General features: G+C 33.2%; 2 long non-coding RNA genes and 2 pseudogenes across 2 annotated transcripts; 2 read left to right on the forward strand and 2 right to left on the reverse strand.

Moving 5' to 3' along the window:
• Positions 1–1,276, reverse strand: LOC147537548 (uncharacterized). The gene is made up of 2 exons (XR_015226464.1): positions 1,097–1,276; positions 1–351 (listed from the first exon to the last, which is right to left on the reverse strand). It is a non-coding gene; the product is annotated as an uncharacterized LOC147537548 (long non-coding RNA).
• Positions 1,277–2,155: 879 nt separating this feature from the next.
• LOC147537549 (putative glucan endo-1,3-beta-glucosidase GVI pseudogene) lies at positions 2,156–3,876 on the forward strand (annotated as a pseudogene).
• A 449-nt stretch (positions 3,877–4,325) lies between these two features.
• Positions 4,326–19,816, reverse strand: LOC147537550 (uncharacterized). The gene is made up of 3 exons (XR_015226441.1): positions 19,709–19,816; positions 5,122–5,185; positions 4,326–5,041 (listed from the first exon to the last, which is right to left on the reverse strand). It is a non-coding gene; the product is annotated as an uncharacterized LOC147537550 (long non-coding RNA).
• Positions 17,450–19,170, forward strand: LOC147537551 (putative glucan endo-1,3-beta-glucosidase GVI pseudogene; annotated as a pseudogene).
• Positions 19,817–21,471: the final 1,655 nt, after the last annotated feature.

Here is a 21,471-nt window from a genome sequence, read left to right on the forward strand (position 1 = left end):
CGACTGAAATGAAATTTTATTGAACAATAATCTGTTATTTATTGTAAATGAAAAGAACATAGTAGACTAGGTAACTTAAAAACAAACTCCGTTGGAATGTTGCCCGAGCTCTCGATCCTTACTGTCTTTGGCCTTCCAGGTCTACGGCGAATCAAACATGGTAGTGTTTTTGACTCTTCATTAAATGTACATGGTTATCAAAGTAAGGGGCGGGGCTTATATGTTCCTTGTAAGTCTTCACATAAGACTCCGTTGTCCAAACAGGATCACAGAAACAATCTTCTTCATCGTAATTTATGCTTCTATAGTTTATGTGATGATTCTGTAGGAAATTCCATCAGTGTTGGTTTACTACAAGAAAAAAAACATATACATTAGTTAGAAAAATTTATAATTTATCATAAACGACATTAAACAATGAATAAATTATCCATAATATTTGATAAACTTCCACATGTGTTGGAGATAAATAGTATTTTAGTTTGAATCATATTGACACTGTAATATAACACAAATATGTGTAATTTGCTATAAATTACATGTACTGTTTCAAAAATTACGCAATTATACGTACTCTATGAATAATTAAACATTCTTTTTAAATAAGGCTGCTAAAGTATGTATAACTGTTAACAGATTACATATATTTTACATTCTGTTATACAGTTGCAGTACGGCCGAAATTCATGTAATGTACTTTAAAGTATGAAAAATTTAATACTAATTACTTATAATGTATATTCTGTTAAGAGAAACCGTACGGAATAATATCTGGATAAAAAATTGTACGGATGCAAAGTTCTGATGTGAAGAAATGTCAGAAAATCAAAAACCTAATATCAGAAAATCAAAAACCTAAATTACAGATCTGAAATCTTCTGTATGAAAAAGAAAATGAATGATGTTTCGGTTTTAGAAAGAGATCAAAATCTGGTTTGTAAATAATTAAAACGATTTATAATCAATAGGAAACTAAATGTAATGAAATATGATATGATGATTCGATGATACAGTGATTACAACTATTTATAAACAAAATCATATAAATCTTAGAAGATTTTAAGCGAAAACATAAATTTGAAAGATGATTTCTTACCTTATAATAAGATGAAACTGTAGATCTTGAAAATAAACTTGATATGAAGATGTATAAATGGAAATGGAGTTCTGAGCTTGTATATTGGATTATAATGATATACGAAACTTCTTCACAATAAGAACGAATATAAAAAGTTTCGGTTTTAGAAAGAGAAACAATTGTGGATTTTCGATTTTGATTATAAATGAAGATCATGTTTCGGTTATTAAGATGATGATTGGAGAGATAAAGAAGGAGATAAAAAAGGAAACAGAATATTAGTGGATTTGATTAAAAAGAAATTGAGTTTAATATATATTAAGATGGTATTGGAGAGATAAAGAAGGAGATAAAAAAGGAAACAGAATATTAGTGGATTTGATTAAAAAGGAATTGAGTTTAATATATATATATATATATAAGGTTATATTTGGTATTATGAATTACTAAGCATCCTAGGAATCTGGGTTTTCTATCGAGATGGATCCAAATGGACTAGATATCCATTTTAAATTGATATTTTGATTTTTAAACCCTTTATAGGATTAGAGAGGACTAAAACCGTTATTATGGTCCGTTTTTTGGTCTGTACGCTCAAAATTTCTTAATTAATTTCTACATCGGAACAATTGATTAAAGAAGTTGGAATTTCGTTTTGGAATAACGGAAAGAACTCCTAAGCTTAGAAAAATATACAAATCACATGTTAGAATAATTGACTAGTTCACAATATAATATGCATATTCCAAAAAAAATATAAAACACTACTAATTACATACTAAATTAGGACCCTAAAACAAAATCAGAAAAGGTGAAACAAAATGGTTATATCTTTTAAGTTAACATTCTAGAAACTCACAAACTTAGAAAGAAGATCTGATAAATATTTTCTATATCACCGGTAAATTGAATATTAAAAAAGTTACCTCATCAGCAAAATCACTTAGATTTTGCATCCCCAATGCTCACTATACAAAAGTTAATGATAATGATTAAAAGTTGACTTGTTGAACCTATAAGAACCCTAGAGTATGCTGTGTTTTTCCACACTCACAATTGTTATTTGAGCTACAAAAAATGGGTTCTGTTGTTGCATTGTTTTGTTCTTTTATCCTATTCTTTTACCTCACTACTACAGGTTAGACTTTTAACAAATTTTGTGTTTTTTTGTTCTTGTTTGGTTTGTATAGATTAGTTTATCATACTATTTGTTTATTAATCGTGATAAAAGCTCTTTTCCTCTTTATACAACAGTTGTCTGATAATTCAAAGATATAAATTTTTTGGACACAAATAGTGTTGTTCATATTTTTTTGGACACAGATAGTGTTGTTCATATTCAAATTTTTTTGACACATTATTTCTCAGACCAAATTTTTTTGGACACAGATAGTGTTGTTCATTATTTCTCAGACCACTAAATATTCATATTCATGTTTAACATCCGAAATTTTTCAAAGCCTTAACTACATATTTATTTGATCTACTTAACGTCAACAAATTTTAAGTGAGAAAGTGAAACATACAATTATTTTCTTTGGTTTCTCAAAAAAGTCTCTAGATAATTGAAATTTCAGCATATTAAAAGTTGGGCCTCGAAAATTGAGAGTGCCAAAATAAAAATAGTCAAACATGTACAGGAAGATAGTTCTATTGAGAATCATATATCTTGCAATATTAGAATGGGGCGGTAAGATGAGTGTATAGAATAATACTCTAATAACTATTATTTGGGAATTTTCGATCATTATAAACCATTTAATATTTAAATTTTGACAATTAAATCTTTCAACTTCAGGATTTATAATTTAAGGTATTAATAAGTTATCATTTTTATTTTTACAGGAGCTGTAAAAGTTGGGGTAAATTATGGTATGTTAGGTGATAATCTCCCATCGCAGGACAAAGTAATAGCTCTATTAAAATTAAGAAACATCCAAAGAATTCGGATATTTGATCCAAATCAAAACGCCTTAAATGCTTTGGCAAATTCAGGAATTGAAGTCATTGTCGGGACATTAAATAACGATCTTCCACAACTTGCACAAGATAAATCTTTCGCAAAATCATGGATCAATACTAACATTGTTCCCTATGCAAATACCGTAAGGTTTAGGTGTATATCAGCTGGTAATGAAGTGATTCCTTCTGAATTGGCCGGATATGTTCATGACGCGATTATCAATCTCCACGACGTTCTCCAGGAGGTGGGGCTTCAAATTCCAGTGAGCACAGCCATTGCTATGGTAGGTCTTGAAGAATCATTTCCACCTTCTGCTGGTAGATTTAGTGAAGCTACAGTTCAAAATTTGAGTCCTGTAGTACAGGTTTTGAAACAATATGGCTACCCATTATTAGTCAATGTTTACCCTTACTTTGCATATGCTAGTAACCCTAACGATATAAGTTTAGACTATGCACTTTTTAGGCCTGGTGCACCTGGTGTTCCAGATGGTGCATTGGTGTATACAAACTTGTTTGATGCCATGGTTGATTCAGTGATATCGGGTATAGAGAAACTAACTGGTGGATCAGATGTTGATATCATAATAGCAGAAACGGGGTGGCCATCAGCGGGTAACGGAGCATTTACAACCGTTGATAATGCCATGACTTATAATAATAACTTAATTGCTCATCTAGGAGAAAATAAAGGAACACCAAAGAAACCTAACATACAACTGGAGACTTACTTATTTGCTTTGTTTAATGAAGATCTTAAACCTGCTGGAGTTGAATCTAATTTTGGTCTGTATCATCCTGATGGAAGTGAAGTTTATCATGTTAATTTCCCTTGATGTGCTTCAAAGTGCTTCATACATTGTACACATTTCTCTGGAATAAACAAAGATTGCTACATTTTTATGTGTGTAAGGAGGTGTTATCGTTTTCTATTTTTAAGTTTACAATCCCATAGAAATGAGTATGATAAATTCTATTCATCCCTCCACTTAGGTAGGTCTCTCCTCTAGCCCTCCGTTGATGTGGCGACATATCACTTGAGTGTGAAGCAACTAGAGAGAGAACGGTGAGAACATATACTCCAGTGATATGTCGCCACATCAGGGGGGGGGGGGGTGGGGGGGGATGGACCAAAATGGAGGGATAAATAGAATTTTTGAACGAGTATTGACAATTCTTTTTTTACCCCTTGCCATATTATTTATGGGAGCAATATGATCAATGACTCTTGAGTTTCAACTTAGATTTATGAGGTACAAGTAAGTCTTTTGATTTTTGAAACGAGTTTGTTATTCCAATAAGTTCGTGTTCAAAGCACTTAAGTAGAGTGGGTGGTTATACCAATTTGTCTTGTACGTGCAGTCAAGGATCAATATCTAGGGAAAACATTGAGTAACTTTTACGCACTTTAGATGAGCGAAAAAAAACTATCAGCTAATTAGAGTTCTTCTCACACCTGTACTTCACGAGGCAGTGTATTTGATTGACAACTTCATAAATTGTTGCATTGCCGAGCTCCCTTCATTTTGTTTTACTTTCAACTTTGCGCTCTCGTTGTATAGAGTTATCATTGAAGCAAGACTGTCTTGGTTTTTGTTTGAGATGTAACAAAAAATATTTGGGGTCGTACTTTACTTTTTGTCAATCTCCTAACAAATTCTTGTTCATCCTCCATCAACCGGGAAACAAATGTATGACATGAGATCCTGAGCTAGTGGGTCGTCGTGACGTCTATTCAATACTTCAACTATCCATTTGTCGTGTTCCATACATTTTACTCCAATAAGAAAGGGGCAATCACTATTTCAAGAACTTGTACGTCTCTTTTTGGCTGGGTCAGTATTGGACTGGAAATTTATCGCAGTGTTACTTGCATATGAACAAAGAGAACGACCGCTCGCTTTTGTTGTTTGCATTTTTCTGAATCTTGTAACTAGGACAAAGAGTTTTTGTTCGCAATATATGTCCACCACCCAACAACTACTCTCTTGACTCGAAAAACTGCAAAGTAGAAAGAGTTTTGTCAATCAATTCGTACAATGTATAAAACAAATTAGGGTTCACAAGTAAGAGTAGCATACCCTTTTAGTCATAAAGCATTCACTGAGATACGAAATTCAGCTCTTAAAAGTATGACCATTAACCCTGTCTCCAAAAGATCATGTTTGTAAGTTAAATTGGGTATTTTATAAGAACATTTCAAAGTATATATGATTCGGACTAGAAAACATTGTAATTCTAAAATTCAACTATAATTTGCAAATTTCGTAGAAAACTATAAGAAATTTGCCTAGAATTTCGTGGAAATACCCCAAATAATATAATAAAATTTTGAAATTTTGCTACGAAATGTTATGTTACCTTCCAACACCACCAATTTCTGTCGTGAAGTCTGATTCATTTCTCCCAAATTAGAAAATAGAAAATAAAAAATAAAAAAATGTTAGGATTAATTATATGATGGCGGCCATCTTATAGTGGGCCTCTCGGCCAGAGTATTATCGGGCCTAACTGCCAAGTCACCATGTTAGTATAGTTTCCAGGTTTAAGTATTTAGGGTTTCTATATTTTAATGGTTCCTACTAAGTCTAGGTTTGGAAGTTTCTATGTTTGAGTATCTTTGATATTTAGGAATCCTAGTTTGAGTCTATCTAGAAGTGTGTCTAAGTTCCTATAAAATGAAGTCCAGTATGTCCTTGTTAATCAGATCAGAGAATATTATCAACCAAGTTTATTATCATGTTTATCGTTTTGTCGGTTATTATTATTTTATCAGTTTTATTTTATTAGTTTAGTTTAATAACAATGGTGGATTCCATTACTTTTACGCTTCCTCAACGGCCTACATCAGCTGGTATTCAGAGCTTGAAGAATCTGGGAACAGATGAAATTTTTTTCACGGATACATTTCTTCTTGAATGTTGGAATAATTCCCTACGTTTAGGTTGGGATCCCTTTCGAGATTCACAACAACTCTATGTTGATCGAAAAGATCAAAAAAAAAAATTAATTATGTTTCCAAAATTCCTTTATTTGATGGTCAATATCATATAAATTTTTGGATTCAACAGATGAAAGATTGGTTCATAAACCAAGATGTTCATGACGAAGATAAGGTTTTTGTCACTGAACAACACTTCTTTATAGGAGTCTGTGAAAAATTCAACGAGATGCAATGGAGACTCGTTGATCAAATAAAATCATTCATTGATGATTGGAATCAAGTGAAAAATATTTTTCGGTATATTTTCCTTCCTTTGGATGAGTATTTGTCTTATGCCGAATCACAAATTAATTCTAGACGACAATCATCACATATTTTCTCGACCACCTTTGTTAAAGGAGGAGTTCGAGACAATAAGATATATGGGTTCTTTTAGACGGAGGAAGAAAGAAACAATTCGTCGTTCTCCGATCCAAAACCTAATTCAACTATACTTGTCAACATCAACTAATTCGGCTTCCCCGATTGCGGGCTCGCCACATCACCCAATCTCTCTTGCTGCCGCGTCGGCAAAAACTTTGGTTGCTGCAACGTCTTGTTCGACTATTCCTGCTATAGTGTCATCTACACCTACCCCTATCGTGACCATGCACCGTGATGCCTTTATGCCTACTGCCGCACCACTCAACCTAATTCTTGGTGCACCTGAGATGATGATTGTACCTAAACCATCTCATGGATTTCTTGGCACATTCACAAACATATACAAACCATTGCCACTGAGTCCTATAGAGATGTGGGAAGATCTTATACAAAAGTCTAAAGATGGAGGAGTTGATGTTAATGAAACTTATGTTTTTCGAAATAAACATGAATGGAGTACTGGAAATTACTATTTTGATGGAAGATATGATCTAGTTAGGTTTATTAAAATAATACAACAAACTGATCTTCCTGCTCATCTTAAAATTGGATCTTATGTTTGTGGGTATGGTGATGAATTCAATACTCTTGTAGAGAAAACTTTGACGACGAACAATAATGATGAAGAAATTCTAATTTCAAATCACAAAATCCCACCACGCCTACACAAACCAGTTGTTGTTCGGCTTTGGGAATCAGTTGTGGAACTATATAAGGGAGATACTAGGGTTCTGTTTCACAGAGTTGCTGAATATTTGCCTCTACATATTGAGCTTTGGATCGCTCTTGAAACTTATGAAAAGGCAAAGCAAAGTCTTAATACAACACATGAAACGGCTATTTGGATTCCTACCACTAAACGTGAAGAAGCTTCCTGTTTTCTATTAGGCAATGGCGCCAACGAGGTGTATCGTTTGGTGGGTATGATGTTGAAGCAGCTAGAGGAAATACCAATGGAAGAGAGCATGCGGGAAGGAGAGTGTTTTCTGTTTGATAAAACGGTATCATTGAAGCATGGTTCGAGTCCCTTCACACTTTGTTACGGGAGTAAGCACCAGGTAAATGATTCATATTCTAATTTCACTTCAATGTGTCTGAAAGAACATGCATGTGGTGATTTTCCTACTTGTACTATCACACCATTGATAATGAATTCTCTAGCTACATCGTTTCTACGAAGTTTTTCTACTCGATTGTTTCCGTTCGATGAAGAAGTTTGTAGGACATTAGTTCTTGACACATTAATTATTTTGGGTGCAATGGTAATTTTATGTGATGATTTGGCTAAGATAATTACGGCCTTGAAAATTTATGAGGGAGTCTCGGTTTATAATCTTCACGAAGATGAACGCGGGAAGATCGTTCAAGTAATAAAGTGGTTGAGGGATTTGAAAGCTAACTGTTCCATCGAGAAGGATGTGGTATTTTCATTCATTTTGTTCAAAGATGATGGGAGATGATATTTTCAAGTTGTTATTAAACGTTACAAGTTCATATACGTATTGGATGATAGGACGACATTCATTGTTTTTCCAACAACAAAGATGGTAGTATATGTGGTTTCTTTCATCAAACTAAAAGACGATGGGCGATGTTGCAATATATTAGACGTTTATACGTTGGTATTGCTTTTGCGAGTATCTTGGCAATATATGATTCAGATTATCTTGGCAATATTTTTCTTCTCTGCGGATTTTCAACAACTTTCGTGCAAAGTGGGAATTAAGGATCGCATTGTTGATTCTCACTTGAGGGCAAGTTCGTTCTTGGACGGGGAGTATGATGGCGACCAGGGCCGGCCCAAGTATATTGGAGGCCCCAAGCGAAATTAAAAATTGGGGCCCACACAATGGATATTAGAAAAAAAATTAAATAAAATTTAATCAATACAAAGAGTATGAATCAAACCATTGACCTTTTATCCAAGGTCTAAACTCTTTACCACTAAGCTACGCCTTCAGTTATGTTTGAAATTGGTTTAAAGTATAATTAGATTTTTGAAAGTTACATACGAAATAGGAAACATGTGGCCCTTGATTATCTGGGGCCCAAAGCGACCGCTTTGGTCGCTTTGGTCACGGGCCGCCCCTGATGGCGACCATCTTATTAACGGGCCTAACGGCCAAGTCACCATGTTAGTATAGTTTCCAGGTTTAAGTATTGAGGGATTCTATGTTTTAGTATTTCCTACTAAGTCTAGGTTTGGAAGTTTCTATGTTTGAGTATCTTTGATATTTAGGAATCCTAGTTTGAGTCTATCCAGAAGTGTGTCTAAGTTCTTATAAAAGGAAGTCCTATATATCCTTGTTAATAGATCAGAGAATATTATCAACCAAGTTTATTATCAAGTTTATCGTTTTGCCGGTTATTATTATTTTATCAGTTTTATTTCATTAGTTTAGTTTAATAACAATGGTGGATTCCATTACTTTTACGCTTCCGCAACAGCCTACATCATTATACTTCATCAACATCATCAATTCCTACTACAAAACTGGAAAAGCTTCTGTAATTAGAGATTAAGGGATTTGATCTTCCTCCATTGAAAATATTTTTCCTTCCTCCATTAGGGGCTTACGAAATGAAATAGTGAAGCAATGGAGGTTGGATTTTACTTGTAGTAATGGGGGAAGAAGAATGGTGGGCTCCTTCGATATGGAATGGGGTCTTTTGGTCATTAGACCAAACAACCATTTTTCTTCCTTTTTTTTTTTTGATGAGATTTTTTCTTCCTAAGATTAGCTAAAATTGATTTGTTTCCTCTGGTAATTCAGATTTCAACTGAAAACAGAAACTCTACTTATCCCTCGTAGTAAACCGACCACCCTAGAAAATATTTTGCCCCAAATTCTTGCCTAAGCAATTTGTATGTCTTTCGTTAAACAACCCCACGGTATCACAGAGCCATCCCCGCCACCAGCACGAGACAACACCATGAAGAATTCTGTAATTGACCTTTTTAATCTAAAATCTTTATTACATGAATGTAGCTAAGATATATATATCAACTGTAACTTCGACTGTAAGGAGTAACACATAAACTCATAAACCAAAAAGTTGACATGTTTGACTTAAAAGTTAGTACGGTCTTGTGAGTCCAACTCACTGTCGAGAAACCTTACGACAAAATAAAGGGATAAATAAAAACTTCTATAATGATATTCAAGAAAGAAAGAATGAATCTAAAATTCAACTAGTATATACAATATTATTCATGAAATCTTAGAGAACACTTTGATCTATCGATTTAAGAGATAATTCTTGCACGACAAATTGGACAAGCCTGCATAAAGAATTCAGACTTTAGCCATTCATTAATACACTCCACATGAAAAATGTGTTTGCACTTCGAAAGCATGCACAATTTCTTTTCCTTTTTTTCCTTCTCATCATTATCGCTAGTATTATCATCCGTACCTTCTTCGCGTAAATTTTCCAAACAAATAGGACAATCGCTAGTTGTCGATGCATCAATAGGGGGTGCTTGTCTCGGTTGATCTGATGAACTTCGTGCTGAACTCAGTTCGCTATTAAAATTATTATCACTAGGACTTTGATCAACAAAATAATCACTTGTTAGAATAATGATGAATTCTTGTAGTTGTTGTCCTTGCCCATTACGATTACTTCTTGGAATAGTAGGTTGAGAACGTAGATTTGAAATCCAGCCTCGCTCAACAAAGTGTACATTGTAACTTAATGGTGCCAGACTAGGGTTTCTATGCCAGTCGGCGATATTTAAGATTTGAGTTAACCTTGTTCTTATATATGATATTAAACTACAGCAACAAAGATAAAAAACAAACAACACAGGAAGTAACATGATAACATAAGTTGCTACTTTTCTGGCCAAAATTGATTCAGCAAAATGGTGGAGATGATTAATATCAGAAGGTAATGGTGAGGAAACTGGATTTAACATGATGATTACTTGATGAACTAAAGTTATTGCTTGCTTAAACTAGAAATTTGGAACACTTAAAACTGAATAACTGATGATCATTAGATGAAATAAAGAAAGAATTTTGTAGTTATATATAAAATTCCTGGTTACTTAGAGAATAAAGTTAGAAATTTCAAAAAAAAGAGAGAAGAAAATTAGAAAGTGAATATAAAAGCCTAATAGGTTTTGGGGTGGTTTTATAGGCGGCCTTAATTAGTGATATGGGCGTCCTACCTAAACAAAAATTCACAAGCCATCCATGTGTAAATGGGGGACACAGAGCAATAACCGGGGCGCCTATAGAACTACCTTATGTGTTAGTGTGTTAGAGCAACTCCAACGTGGGGCTTGGGCTCCCAATTTTGGGAGCCCCTGAATTTTGGGAGCCCCGGGGCTTTCCTCAATTCCAACGTTGGGCTCCCAACCGGGGCTCCCAAATCAATATATTATACGTGTGCGAAGTATGTGTGCGAAATTTTGATTTTAAATTTCGACTATAAATTATTAGATTTCGACTATGAATTAAAATGTGATATTATTCGAGAGAGATAATTTCAAAAAGATAAACACAAAAAAAAACACAAAAATAAAAATTAGAGAAAAATACTTAAAAAAGTAGTATTTAAAATAATAAGAATATTAAAAAAAAAATTAGTTTAAAAAAAAAATTAAAAAAATTAAAAAAAAATAAAATAAGGTGGGGTGGATCCCCTTTTTAGGGGATCCACCCCAAAATAGCCGTTGGGAGACCCCCAACGGCTATATTTGGGGCTGGGAGCCCCCCAGCCCGGGCTCCCATTTGGGAGCCCGGGAGCATGGGGCTCCCAGCCCCACCGGGAGCCCAGCCCCGGGGCTCCCGGGTTGGAGGGCTGGGGCTGGGGCTGGGGCTCCCAAAATTTGAATTGGGAGCCCCAGCCCCACCCACGTTGGAGCTGCTCTTACCCCGAACACCCCAGAGTCCATCGTTCACTCGTATTTATTAGGGTTAATTCCAATTTGGCCACCTAATGATGACCAATTCACCAAAATGGTTCCTTAAAAATGACCAATTTCCATTTTGACCCCCTTTTCATATTTTTGTTTGTCAATTTTGTCTGCTGACTTGCCTTTTCCTTTTTGACCCTTCATTTTAAAAAAATACTCCTTCCTGTTATTTTCTTTATGCTAGTAACCCTAACGATATAAGTTTAGAATATGCACTTTTTAGGTCTAGAGAAGTTGTTGTTAGAGATGGTGCATTAGAGTATAAAAACGGGGTGGCATCACCGGGTAACGGAGCATTTACAACCATTGATAATGCTATGACTTATAATAATAACTTAATTGCTCATCTAGGAGAAAATACTGGAACACCAAAGAACCCTAACAAACAACTAGAGACTTACTTATTTGCTTTGTTTAATGAAGATCTTAAACCTGTTGGAGTTGAATCTAATTTTGGTCTGTATCATGTTGATGGAAGTGAAGTTTATCATGTTAATTTCCCTTGATGTACTTCAAACTGCTTTATACATTGTACTCATTTCTCTTGAAATAAACAAACATATATTTGTTACATTTTTATGTGTAAGGAGGTGTAATCATTTTATGTTAGGGAGATTTTATAGGCTCTTCATTTTTGTTAAAAGGGCCCCCTCAATGATTATTTACCAAGCGAAATGGTCCATGGGAGGACTTTTAGCAAAATTGGAGAGGTACTATAAAACTTCCCTTCTATTTTTAAGTTTACTATCGCACGGAAATGAACAGGGGCGAGCCCACAGGGCCCATGGGCACGTGCCCCACGACCCAAACGTGAGCTCATTTAGTCTTGAGAGTACATGTGGGGGCACGTGTCCCTGAAAATTTTAGTTCCTTTGCCAGCCAACCCAAGAAAATTCAACTCAATATTAATTACCAAAGTAAAGCCCCTCTTTGGCCCACCCACCTATGACGGCCCAATTCAACAAACTAACTGCCACAATCCACGCATTTACGGTAATCATTTATATAGTAAAACATAAGGGAAAAACGTTGACTGGGACAAACAACTTTTTTTTAATAAAGAATATTGTCTAGAAGTCCTTCCTAAAATTTAGAATATAATCCTTCTTAGAAATAAAATAACCTACTTAAAAAAAAAATAACTATGTCTTTCTTAGAAATAAAATAACTAATTAAAAAAAAGGAAACAAACAAAAGAAAATAAACAATAAGTAGAATACCAAAAAATTAGGGTAATATAGCAATAACAAATATGGAACATCGTTTTTTTGTATTGATAAGCATATTAAGGGCCCGACCCATTACACTAAATCAGAAAGAAAAAAAACAAGATAACTAATAAGAATTACAGAAGTCACTTGACACTTAGCTCCATCCTTTTCGTGCTCTAAGGCACGGGATATACCCTAATTAATTAGAAAAGCTAAATATTCATATGATCCAGTAAAAACCCAAATTCAATTAGAAAAGATAAATTCTTTGTGGTCATTTCAATTTAGTTAAAATTAACATCCTACTCCTCATATATTAATTTAAACCCCTTATTCTTTAGACTCTAGGTATAACTTTTTCCTCTCTTTTTTTCTTTCTCTCTTTAAGTTGAAAATGTCATAATGATTAATTTCTTATAAATTAATATCAAAGTAATTTTAATTTATTGTTAATTTTGAAATAACTAATTTATATTTTATGTTCATGATTGGTGTTTCTTAATGTTATTTTTAATGGGTTTCGGTTTTTTATCCACGAAAAAACCGAAACCCATAAAAAAAATTCTGGCCTAAAGTGTGCCACATATAAAAAAAAAATTCTGGCCTCGCCACTAAAAATGAGTATTGGTAATTCTTTTTTCACCCCTTGCCATATATTTATGTGAGCATTATGATCAATGACTCTTGAGTTTCAACTTAGATTTATGATATCCAAGTAAGGCTTTTGATTATTCAAACGTGTTTGTTATTCTAATAAGTTCGTGTTCGGAGCATCTAAGTAGTGGGTGCTTATACCAATTTGTCTCGTACGTGAAGTCAAGGCTCAATACGCACTTTAGATGTGTGAAAATTTTGTTTTTTAGCTAATTAAAGTTCTTTTCACACTTATACTTCACGAGGTAGTGTATTTGGTTAACAACTTCATAAATTGTTGCATTGCCGACCTCTCTTAATTTTGTTTTACTCTCAACTTGGCACTCTCGGCTTACAGAATTACCATTGAAACAAGACTGCCTTGGTTTTTGTTTGGGATGTAACAAAATTTTTTTGGGTTGCACTTTACTTTTCGTCAATCTCCTAACAAGTTCTTGTTCATCCTCCATCAACCGGGAAACAATTGATGACTAATGAGATTCCGAGCTAGTGGGTGGTCGTGGCGTCTATTCAATACTTTAACAATCCACTTGTCGTGTTCCATACATTTTTTTCTCCAATAAAAAATGGGCAATCACTATTTGAAGAACTTGTGAGCCTCTTTTTGGCTGGGTCTGTAGTGGACTTGAAATTTATAGTAGTGTGACTTGCGTATGAGCAAAGTGCACAACCGTTTGCTTTTGTTGTTTGCATTTTTATGAATCTTTTAACTAGGAAGAAGAGTTTTCCTTCACAATTTCCGTGCACCACCCAACAACTAAATTTTTTTACTCGAAAGACTGCAAAAGAAAAAGAATTTTGTCAATCAGTTCCTACAATGTATAAAAGAAATTAGGGTGCACAAGTAAGAGTAGCATACCCTTTTAGTCATAAAGAATTCATTGAGATAGGAAATTCAACTCTTAAAGTATGACCATTAACCCTGTCTCCAAAAGATCATGTTTGTAAGTTAAATTGGGTATTTTGTAAGAATATTTCAAAGTATATATGATTCTGAGTAGAAACACATTATAATTCTAAAGTTCAACTTTAATTTGCAAATTTCGTAGAAAGCTGTAAGAAATTTGCCCAGAATTTCGTGGAAATACGCGAGAAAACCTATATAATAAAACAGAAGGGGAAAACGTTGATGGGGACGAACTTTCTTTTTTAATAAATGATAGGGAAATTTTATAGGGCCCCCTCATTTTTGTTAAAAGGCCTCCCCTCAGTGATAATTTAGCAAGTAAAATGGTTCATGGGGAGGCCTTTTAACAAAATTGGGGAGGCCTTATAAAACTTCCCTAAATGATATTGTCTAGAAGCTCTTCCCAAAATCTAGAATATAGTTCTTCTTAAAAATAAAATAACCTATTTAAAAAAAAAATAGTTGTGTCCTTCTTAGAAATAAATAAGTAATTTAAGAAAAAAGGAAACAAAAGAAATTGCAAGGGTTAAGAAAAGGAAATTGAAATTTCTCTCTCTCTCAATAAAATAACTAATTTAAAAAAAAAAAGAAACAACAGAAAATAAACAATAAGTAGAATACCAAAAAGTTAGGTATCCAGAATATAACAATAATCCACATAATAAAACAGAATGGAAAAATGTTGACTGTAATAAACATCTTTTTTGTATAAAGGATATTGTCTAAAAGCCCTTCCCAAAATTTAAAATATAGTCCTTCTTAGAAATAAAATAATCTAATTAAAAAAACTAACAGTGTCCTTAGAAATAAAATACTAATTTAAGAAAAAAGGAAACAAGAGAAACTGGAAAGGTAAAAAAATTGAATTAAAATCTCTTTCTTTCTCTCTCTCTCTCTCAAAAATATAATTAATTTAAGAAAAAATGAAACAAAAGAGAATAAACAATAAGTAGAATAGCAAAAAGTTGGGAGATTTGCTATTTGGACCCCCTTTCGCATAATTGACTTGCTGTTTGGACTCCCTTTTTCCAGAGTTGCATTTTGGACTCCCTTTTGACGGAATAGTTCGAGAATATTCCGTCTCTAAAGTTATAATTATAAAAATTCCCACTTTACCCTTATATAATCAATATTGCCGTTTAAACCCCCTAAATTATTTAACCCAATCTAGTTTGGACCCATCTTCTCCTTCTATTGACTCACATCTTCTTCTTCCAGTTAACAGTACACACCATGGAAACAATTACCCAAATTCATCCATACTAACCCAAATTCATCTTCTTCCTCCATCACAACCAAATTGCATCATAGAAACTCAAATTCATCTTGTTCTTTTATTAACAATACACACCATAGAAACAATAACCTAAATTCATCTTCTTCCTCCATCACAAACTAATTGCATCATCAGAATAAGAAGTAATGAAAGAGAGCCCTACTATTAGAACCAACAAAAACCCTAATAACAATACAAACCATTTGAAAAAAAAGTAGTAGTAGTAGAAGAAGAACGGAACAGTGGCAATTTCAGGCGATTTGAGGGTGTCTGTGGCACTAGCTGTTTGTAATTGAAACAATAACCATTAGAATGAGAAGTAATGAAAGATAATCCTAATAAATAAATTATCCATAATATTTGATAAACTTCAACATGTGTTGGAGATAAATAGTATTTTAGTTTGAATCACATTGACACTGTAATATAACACAAATATGTGTAATTTGCTATAAATTACACGTACTGTTTCATAAATTACGCAATTATACGTACTTTATGAATAATTAAACATTCTTTTTAAATAAGGCTGCTAAAGTATGTATAACTGTTAACAGATTACATATATTTTACATTCTGTTATACAGTTGCAGTACGGTCGAAATTGATGTTATGTACTTTAAAGTATGAAAAATTTAATACTAATTACTTATAATGTACATTCTGTTAGGAGAAACCGTACGGAATAATATTTGGATAAAAAATTATACGGATGCAAAGTTCTGATGTGAAGAAATGTCAGAAAATCAAAAACCTAATATCAGAAAATTGAAAACCTAAATTACAGATCTGAAATCTTCTGTATGAAAAAGAAAATGAATGATGTTTCGGTTTTAGAAAGAGATCAAAATCTGGTTTGTAAATAATTAAAACGATTTATAATCAATAGGAAAACTAAATCTAATGAAATATGATATGGTGATTCGATGATACAGTGATTACAATCATTTATAAACAAAATCATATAAATCTTAGAAGATTTTAAGCGAAAACATAAATTTGAAAGATGATTTCTTACCTTATAATAAGATGAAACTGTAGATCTTGAAAATAAACTTGATATGAAGATATATAAAAGGAAATGGAGTTCTGAGCTTGTATATTGGATTATAATGATATACGAAACTTCTTCACAATAAGAACGAATATAAAAAGTTTCGGTTTTAGAAAGAGAAACAATTGTGGATTTTCGATTTTGATTATAAATGAAGATCATGTTTCGGTTATTAAGATGATGATTGGAGAGATAAAGAAGGAGATAAAAAAGGAAACAAAATATTAGTGGATTTGATTAAAAAGAAATTGAGTTTAATATATATTAAGATGGTGATTGGAGAGATAAAGAAGGAGATAAAAAAGGAAACAGAATATTAGTGGATTTGATTAAAAAGGAATTGAGTTTAATATATATATATAAGGTTATATTTGGTATTATAAATTACTAAGCATCCTAGGAATCTGGGTTTTCTATCGAGATGGATCCAAATGGACTAGATATCCATTTTAAATTGATATTTTAATTTTTAAATCCTTTATAGGATTAGAGAGGACTAAAACCGCTATTAGGGTCCGTTCTTTGGTCTATACGCTCAAAATTTCTTAATAAATTCTACATCGGGACAATTGATTAAAGAAGTTGGAATTTCGTTTTGGAATAACGGAAACAACTCCTAAGCTTAGAAAAATATACAAATCACATGTTAGAATAATTGACTAGTTCACAATATAATATGCACATTCCAGAAAAAATATAAAACACTACCAATTACATACTAAATTAGGACCCTAAACAAAATTAGAAAGGGTGAAACAAAATTATATCTTTTAAGTTAACATTCTAGAAACTCACAAACTTAGAAAGAAGATCTGATAAATATTTTCTATATCACCGGTAAATTGAATATTAAAAAAGTTACCTCATCAGCAAAATCACTTAGATTTTGCATCCCCAATGCTCACTATACAAAAGTTAATGATAATGATTAAAAGTTGACTTGTTGAACCTATAAGAACCCTAGAGTATGCTGTGTTTTTCCACACTCACAATTGTTATTTGAGCTACAAAAAATGGGTTCTGTTGTTGCATTGTTTTGTTCTTTTATCCTATTCTTTTACCTCACTACTACAGGTTAGACTTTTAACAAATTTTGTGTTTTTTTGTTCTTGTTTGGTTTGTATAGATTAGTTTATCATACTATTTGTTTATTAATCGTGATAAAAGCTCTTTTCCTCTTTATACAACAGTTGTCTGATAATTCAAAGATATAAATTTTTTGGACACAAATAGTGTTGTTCATATTTTTTTGGACACAGATAGTGTTGTTCATATTCAAATTTTTTTGACACATTATTTCTCAGACCAAATTTTTTTGGACACAGATAGTGTTGTTCATTATTTCTCAGACCACTAAATATTCATATTCATGTTTAACATCCGAAATTTTTCAAAGCCTTAACTACATATTTATTTGATCTACTTAACGTCAACAAATTTTAAGTGAGAAAGTGAAACATACAATTATTTTCTTTGGTTTCTCAAAAAAGTCTCTAGATAATTGAAATTTCAGCATATTAAAATTTGGGCCTCCAAAATTGAGAGTGCCAAAATAAAAATAGTCAAACATGTACAGGAAGATAGTTCTATTGAGAATCATATATCTTGCAATATTAGAATGGGGCGGTAAGATGAGTGTATAGAATAATATTCTAATAACTATTATTTGGGAATTTTCGATCATTATAAACCATTTAATATTTAAATTTCGACCATTAAATCTTTCAACTTCAGGATTTATAATTTAAGATATTAATAAGTTATCATTTTTATTTTTACAGAAGCTGTACAAGTTGGGGTAAATTATGGTATGTTAGGTGATAATCTCCCATCGCAGGACAAAGTAATAGCTCTATTAAAATTAAGAAACATCCAAAGAATTCGGATATTTGATCCAAATCAAAACGCCTTAAATGCTTTGGCAAATTCAGGAATTGAAGTCATTGTCGGGACATTAAATAACGATCTTCCACAACTTGCACAAGATAAATCATTCGCAAAATCATGGATCAATACTAACATTGTTCCCTATGCAAATACCGTAAGGTTTAGGTGTATATCAGCTGGTAATGAAGTGATTCCTTCTGAATTTGCCGGATATGTTCATGACGCGATTATCAATCTCCACGACGTTCTCCAGGAGGTGGGGCTTCAAATTCCAGTGAGCACAGCCATTGCTATGGTAGGTCTTGAAGAATCATTTCCACCTTCTGCTGGTAGATTTAGTGAAGCTACAGTTCAAAATTTGAGTCCTGTAGTACAGGTTTTGAAACAATATGGCTACCCATTATTAGTCAATGTTTACCCTTACTTTGCATATGCTAGTAACCCTAACGATATAAGTTTAGACTATGCACTCTTTAGGCCTGGTGCACCTGGTGTTCCAGATGGTGGATTAGTGTATACAAACTTGTTTGATGCCATGGTTGATTCAGTGATATCGGGTATAGAGAAACTAACTGGTGGATCAGATGTTGATATCATAATAGCAGAAACGGGGTGGCCATCAGCGGGTAACGGAGCATTTACAACCGTTGATAATGCTATGACTTATAATAATAACTTAATTGCTCATCTAGGAGAAAATAAAGGAACACCAAAGAAACCTAACATACAACTAGAGACTTACTTATTTGCTTTGTTTAATGAAGATCTTAAACCTGCTGGAGTTGAATCTAATTTTGGTCTGTATCATCCTGATGGAAGTGAAGTTTATCATGTTAATTTCCCTTGATGTGCTTCAAAGTGCTTCATACATTGTACACATTTCTCTGGAATAAACAAAGATTGTTACATTTTTATGTGTGTAAGGAGGTGTTATCGTTTTCTATTTTTAAGTTTACTATCCCATGGAAATGAGTATGTTCAATTTTGTAGGAGAGGTCACGGGATCGAATCCACCTCTAAGCATTATTAGAATTTTATTTATTTTTTCTTACAAACACTATATAGGGCCCCATATTTCAATTCCGTTTCGGGCCTCTCACATGTTGGGGCCGGCCCTGGGCTCCATTAGGGGCTTACGAAATGAAATAGTGAAGCAATGGAGGTTGGATTTTACTTGTAGTAATGGTGGAAGAAGAATGGTGGGCTCGTTCGATATGGAACGGGGCCTTTTGGTCATTAGACCAAACAACCATTTTTCTCCTAAGATCAGCTAAAATTGATTTGTTTCCTCTGGGTAAATCAGATTTCAACTGAAAACAGAAATTCTACTTATCCCTTGTAGTACTCCAACCTCCCCTAGGAAATATTTTGCCCCAAATTCTTACCTACATTTATACCAATACGGCAAGCAATTTGTATGTCTTTCGTTAAACAACCCCACGGTATCACAGAGCCATCCCCACCACCAGCACGAGACAACATCATGAAGAATTCTGTAATTAACTTTTTTAATCTAAAATCTTTATTACATGAATGTAGCTAAGATATATATATATCAACTGTAACTTCGACTGTAAGGAGTAACACATAAACTCATAAACCAAAAAGTTGACATGTTTTACTTAAAAGTTAGTACGGTCTTGTGAGTCCAACTCACTGTCGAGAAACCTTACAACAAAATAAAGGGATAAATAAAAACGTCTATAATGATATTCAAGAAAGAAAGAATGAATCTAAAATTCAACTAGTATATACAATATTATTCATGAAATCTTAGAGAACACTTTGATCTATCGATTTAAGAGATAATTCTTGCACGACAAATTGGACAAGCCTGCATAAAGAATTCAGACTTTAGCCATTCATTAATACACTCCACATGAAAAATGTGTTTGCACTTCGAAAGCATGCACAATTTCTTTTCCTTTTTTTCCTTCTCATCATTATCGCTAGTATTATCATCCGTACCTTCTTCGCGTAAATTTTCCAAACAAATAGGACAATCGCTAGTTGTCGATGCATCAATAGGGGGTGCTTGTCTCGGTTGATCTGATGAACTTCGTGCTGAACTCAGTTCGCTATTAAAATTATTATCACTAGTAGGACTTTGATCAACAAAATAATCACTTGTTAGAATAATGATGAATTCTTGTAGTTGTTGTCCTTGCCCATTACGATTACTTCTTGGAATAGTAGGTTGAGAACGTAGATTTGAAATCCAGCCTCGCTCAACAAAGGGTACATTGTAACTTAATGGTGCCAGACTAGGGTTTCTATGCCAGTCGGCGATATTTAAGATTTGAGTTAACCTTGTTCTTATATATGATATTAAACTACAGCAACAAAGATAAAAAACAAACAACACAGGAAGTAACATGATAACATAAGTTGCTACTTTTCTGGCCAAAATTGATTCAGCAAAATGGTGGAGATGATTAATATCAGAAGGTAATGGTGAGGAAACTGGATTTAACATGATGATTACTAGATGAACTAAAGTTATTGCTTGCTTAAACTAGAAATTTGGAACACTTAAAACTGAATAACTGATGATCATTAGATGAAATAAAGAAAGAATTTTGTAGTTATATATAAAATTCGTGGTTACATAGAGAATAAAATTAGAAATTTCAAAAAAAAGAGAGAAGAAAATTAGAAAGTGAATATAAAAGCCTAATAGGTTTTGGGGTGGTTTTATAGGCGGCCTTAATTAGTGGTATGGGCGTCCTACCTAAACAAAAATTCACAAGCCATCCATGTGTAAATGGGGGACACAGTGCAATAACCGGGGCGCCTATAGAACTACCTTATGTGTTAGTGTGTTACCCCGAACACCCCAAAGTCCATCGTTCACTCATATTTATTAGGGTTAATTCCAATTTGGCCACCTAATGATGACCAATTCACCAAAATGGTTCCTTAAAAATGACCAACTTCCATTTTGACCCCTTTTCATATTTTTGTTTGTCAATTTTGTCTGCTGACTTGCCTTTTCCTTTTTGACACTTCATTTTAAAAAAATACTCCTTCCTGTTATTTTCTTTATGCTAGTAACCCTAACGATGTAAGTTTAGAATATGCACTTTTTAGGTCTAGAGAAGTTGTTGTTAGAGATGGTGCATTAGAGTATAAAAACTTGTTTAATGCC

This window comes from Eschscholzia californica, unplaced genomic scaffold (assembly GCF_041429995.1).
Source record: "Eschscholzia californica isolate CP2 unplaced genomic scaffold, dmEscCali1.0.p SCAF_5, whole genome shotgun sequence".
In the NCBI taxonomy this organism is placed as follows: Eukaryota; Viridiplantae; Streptophyta; class Magnoliopsida; order Ranunculales; family Papaveraceae; genus Eschscholzia; species Eschscholzia californica.